Here is a 6,000-nt window from a genome sequence, read left to right on the forward strand (position 1 = left end):
GTTTTGCTGTTTCTCTTGTTCAGAGAGGGATTGCCTGGTATTTCGGGGCTGGACTGCACTTTTAAGTCAGGATCAGACTGATATGCTACAGGAAAGTTCTTCTCTGTGAAAAGCACATATTGAACAAAAAGAGGCTGCTTCTAGGGTGGTAACTAGCCATAGAACAAGTTATTATGCTATTGTTTGTTCCCAGGTTGAGCGCTTCTCTCTTTTTATTTATGCAAATTATGACACTTAGGGAAGTCTCCCTAAGTGTGATGCGGGAATCCAGACGTGGACCCGTTGCTCAGTGTGCCTAGAGGGATATGGCTGCACCTCACTGACGAGGCCCACAATAGGCCGAAACTTATGTCTGGGGTTTTGCTGTTTCTCATGTTCAGAGAGGGATTGCCTGGTATTTCGGGGCTGGACTGCACTGTTAAGTCAGGATCAGACTGATATGCTACAGGAAAGTTTTTCTCTGTGAAAGGCACATATTGAGCAAAAAGAGGCTGCTTCTACGGTGGTAACTAGCCATAGAACAAGCTATTATGCTATTGTTCGTTCCCAGGTTGAGTGCTTCTCTCTTTTTATTTATGCAAATTATGACACTTAGGGAAGTCTCCCTAAGTGTGATGCGGGAATCCAGATGTGGACCCGTTGCTCAGTGTGCCTAGAGGGATATGGCTGCACCTCACTGACGAGGCCCACAATAGGCCGAAACGTACGTCTGGGGTTTTGCTGTTTCTCTTGTTCAGAGAGGGATTGCCTGGTATTTCGGGGCTGGACTGCACTGTTAAGTCAGGATCAGACTGATATGCTACAGGAAAGTTCTTCTCTGTGAAAGGCACATATTGAGCAAAAAGAGGCTGCTTCTAGGGTGGTAACTAGCCATAGAACAAGCTATTATGCTATTGTTCGTTCCCAGGTTGAGCGCTTCTCTCTTTTTATTTATTTCATATGTGGCTACCCAATTTAGGTATAGATTATGAGTGGCATGCTAACTGCTGCACACAAGTAATAAGGGGTATTGGCTGTTTGTGCACATTAGAAATAGCACACGTATTATGAGTTGAAAGTATACGAGTTTAGCACAATCAAATGTAACGGGTTACGTTAGTGTGACTTTAGAGCTCTGGTTAACTGTTAGGCGAGACAAAAAAATTGCACAAAATACATAAAAAATACATTTAATATTACAGTTAAAATCATTTTAAATAAATTGCATTAAAAAGTTATAAGGGCTCAAAGATATGAGGTCTCAGGCTTTAGAAAAAAAAAGGCCTGCAAAGAGCTTTAACATAGAGATACATACAAGTCTAAATATGTATATGTGTGTGTGTGTGTGTGTGTGTACATATGTATTTAAATATTTGTTTTTTATTTATATGTTTTACATTTGTATCTTTACTGTACAGTCCTGGCCAAAAGTTTTGAGAATGACACAAATATTCATTTTAACAAAGTCTGCTGCTTCAGTGTTTTTAGATCTTTTCTTAGATGCTACTATGGTATACTGAAGTATAATTACAAGCATTTAATAAGTGTCAAAGGGTTTTATTGACAATTACATTAAGTTTATGCAGAGAGTGAATATTTGCAGTGTTGACCCTTATTTTTCCTGGCCTCTGTAATTCCCCCTGGCATGCTGTCAATTAACTTCTGGGCCACATACTGACTGATGGCAGTCCATTCTTGCATAATCAATGCTTGGGGTTTGTCAGAATTTGTGGGGGTTTTTGTTCATCCGCCTCTTGAGGATTGACCACAAGTTTTCAATGGGGTTAAGGTCTAGGGAGTTTCCTGGCCATGGACCCAAAGTTTAAATGTTTTGTTCCCCAAGCCACTTAGTAATCACTTTTGCCTTATGGAAAAGTGTTCCTCCATGCTGGGAAAGGCATTGTTCATCACCAAACTGTTCTTGGATGGTTGGGAGAAGTTGCTCTTGGAGGATGTTTTTGTACCATTCTTTATTCATGGCTGTGTTCTTAGGCAAAATTGGGAGTGAGCCCACTCCCTTGGCTGAAAAGCAACCCCACACATGGTCTCAGGATGCTTTACTGTTGGCATGACACAGGACTGATGGTAGCTCTCACCTTTTCTCTGGACAAGTTTTTTTTGCTACAAACAATCAGAAAGGAAATTCATCAGAGAAAATGACTTTACCCCAGTCCTCAGCAGTCCAATCCCTGTACCTTTTTGTCCTGAGCAAGCTCTGCACTGGTGGTGCTCCGTTCCCGCAGCTAAATCAAATTTAGGAGATGGTCTTGCACTTGCTGGACTTTCTTGGGCGCCCTGAAGCCTTCTTCACAACAATTGAACTTCTTTTCAATAAATGGTTGATTTAGGCGCAATCTAAGTAGCAGCAATATTCTTGCCTGTGAATCCCTTTTTGTGCAAAGCAATGATAACTGCTTGTTTCCTTGCAGGTAACCATGGTTAACAGAGGAAGAATAATAATTTCAAGCACCACCCTCCTTTTAAAGCTTCCAGTCTGTTATTCTAACTCAATCAGCATGACAGATTGGTCTACAGCCTTGTCCTGGTCAACACTGACACCTGTGTTAACGAGAGAATCACTGACATGATGCCAGCTGGTCCTTTTGTGGCAGGGCTGAAATGCAGCGGAAATGTTTTTTGGGGGATTAAGTTCATTTTCATGGCAAAGAGGGACCTTACAATTAATTGCAAATGATCTGATCACTCTTCATAACATTCTGGAGTATATGCAAATTGCCATCATAAAAACTGAGGCAGCAGACTTTGTGAAAATTAATATTTGTGTTATTTTAAAATCTTTTGGCCAGGACTGTACACAGTTCACATTCCAGTGTTCTTCACTTACAGGATAATGTCCTTTTTATTGTAAAAACATATTGCTATATATATCTTTATATACCTATACCTGTATATCTATTCCGTCTATACCGTATATGTATAGATTACGATTGAAGCAACACAAGGATCAGCAGCACTTGTCCAGATAAATCAGATACGTTTATTGTGGTACAGAGAAACTGATACACAATGTTTCGGGACTCATCCCTTAATCATGTGAACACTTTGGGTATTACCTGCACCACTACTTATACCCAACAGGTGTATAATTTACCAGGTGCACATTACATCATAATTACACATTCTTATTAACAACCCCCTCTATTGGTCAGATCAGATCAACATATTACATCTTCAATACAACCCCAACCAAATGCATACCCCAAAATCACAAAATAAAACAGGCAGAAAATGAAACCACCTCCCAAAAATAAACACTGATATATATTATAACCCTTCACAGAAAAAGGGACCAATCAAGTTCACGATTCAGACCTCTAGGGTGCATTTTATCCAAATAAAAATGTTTTCAAAAGGCTTCACGTCTCTTCAGGATCATCTCCCTATTACTCCCTCTCCTAGGTCTCTTAACCTGTTCAATCACTTGGAATTTAAGTTGAGATATGTGGTGTCCTGTCTGAACAAAATGATTTGAAACTGGAGCATCTAAGTCCCCCTTCCTAATATTTGAATATGTGTTGGTTCAAGCGTTCCCTAGCTTTTCTAGTCGACTCGTCCACATATATTAGGCCACAAGGGCATTTAATCAAATAAATAATGTATTCAGAGTTACACGTGAGATAATCATTTATCTTAAATTCCCTACCTGAGTGGGGATGATAGATTACGATTGGAGTGTTACTTATCGCTCACGCTAGTGTGTCCTCCGCTAGAAGTAAGCTTTTTGCACAGCTCGGGTTGTGTGTATTACAAGTTGAAAGTAAAAAGTTTTCACCCAAAAGTTAACCTGACGCACAAAAAGCCAAAGTTAGAACATTGTGACCACATTAACATATTCCCCCATATACTTCAATGGAGAGTGAAAAGTGGAAAAAAAATCCAACAATTCATGCATACCTGATCACATTTAACCAAGTGCACTAATATAAATATTTCATGTTTCACTGTTCTTCACAAAGAAGATGTTATATTTATTCTTAAATAAATCTGATGTTTTTTTGGTAAAATGTATATCTATACACACGCGCACACACACACACACACACACACACACACACATATATATATATATATATATATATATATACATATATGCATGATTATATATAAGTATAGATCTATACAGATATATATAGGAATATCTATTTAAAAATGCTTAGAACATATTCCCTTATGTGAAGAGTGTCAGGTTAGGAAATGTCCAGAAGAAGACCCAAATGCTAGGGCGAACTTAAACAACACCCTTGCACTCTGAGTTTAATCCAGGACGTGACCCTACGACAACCTCCAAAAAGCAATGTAATCACGATATGGAGCAGGGTTAGCCTGTGACCAAAGTAATTCAAGATATCAGCCAGATAGACTTCTGAATAAGGAACTGGTTTCAGGAAATGTCTTCCACAGAATCAGGAGAGCAGGGATAGTCCACTTATACTCAGACAGAAGAAGGGTAAAACAAGAAACAGTTAATAATGCAGGAGTAGGTAATTTGTTATCAGGCAGTTTGAGGGTTAACACTGTGTAGTCAGAACTTGCAGAGTTAGCAACAGGTAATCAGGCAGTTTGAGGGTTAACACTGTGTAGTCAGAACTTGCAGAGTTTGCTACAGGTAATCAGGTAGTTTGAAGGTTAACACAGATTAATCAGTACTTGCTGAGATTGGCAACAGGATATCAAGCAGTTTGAAGGTTTACACTAAATAAACTGTATTTGCAGAGTTTGGAAACAGGTAAACATGCAGATTGAAAGTTTCACAGAATAAACAGTATTTGCAGAGTTTGGCAGTACACTGTGTAGTCAGAACTTGCAGAGTTTGCAACAGTATATCAGGCAGTTTGAGGGTTAACACTGAATAGTCAGTCCTTGCAGAGTTTGCAACAGGTAAACAGGTAGTTTGAAGGTTAACACAGATTAATCAGTACTTGCTGAGATTGGCAACAGGATATCAAGCAGTTTGAAGGTTTACAATGAATAAACTGTATTTGCAGAGTTTTGAAACAGGTAACCATGCAGTTAGAAAGTTTCACAGAATAAACAGTACTTGCATTGTTTGGAAACAGGTAATCAGGAAGTTGAAGGTTAACCCAGCATAGTCAGTCCTTGAAGAGATTGGCAACAGAAAAGCAGCAGTTAGAGAGATTCCACAGCGAATTCCTCACAGAAGCCACAAAGAGGAACAAACAAACGGGCACTGAAGAAACAGGAAGCCCGGAATAAAAAGCCTGGTCATGACATCATCAGGAAGGGGTGGCTCAGACACCTGTCAATCAAGCACACAGAGAGGACTGCAGAGCTTCCCAGCGGCCGAGCGTGACAAAGAGCATTGGAATGTGAAATATTTACAGTAAATACATAGTTAAAACCTTTATTAAATATGAATATATAATATATGTTTAATATATATATATATATATATATATATATTTATATTTATATATATATATATATATATATATTTTTTTTTTTACCACAGCTGGTAAGCATTATTTCAACACTAAACACGATCTTATACCATCTACACTATTTTTGTTTGTTTCTAACCTTTTTTAGGACATCGTTTAACACACAAAAACAGGAAATCGAATTGGACTTTGCTCCAAACTCCAAGGGTTCTCACCACCAAGAATAGGATTCTCACCACCAGGAATAGGAATCTCAGTCTATCCACTGGGAAATACTTAAAAATCATCATTTGGACTCTCACCACCAAGTATCACAAAGAGCCCCACCACCAGGAAAACAAGGTTATATTAAAACATTGACTTTTAATTCCAAATTATTATTATTTGTGACCTGGACTAAGTGCAGGTCACTAGTCCTTTGGATTACAATCACTGACTTTTTTCCACTTTGTTAACATTTTTAATTTTGCATTCTGATTTTCGCATTTTTGCACAATTTTTTACACAATTATTATATTTTTTCTATTTTCTCTATATTTTTCTAATATATATTTTTTCAAAGTGCAGCACTATACCCTTTCACCACATTTGTGACTTTATT

This window comes from Bombina bombina, chromosome 5 (assembly GCF_027579735.1).
Source record: "Bombina bombina isolate aBomBom1 chromosome 5, aBomBom1.pri, whole genome shotgun sequence".
Classification (NCBI taxonomy): Eukaryota; Metazoa; Chordata; class Amphibia; order Anura; family Bombinatoridae; genus Bombina; species Bombina bombina.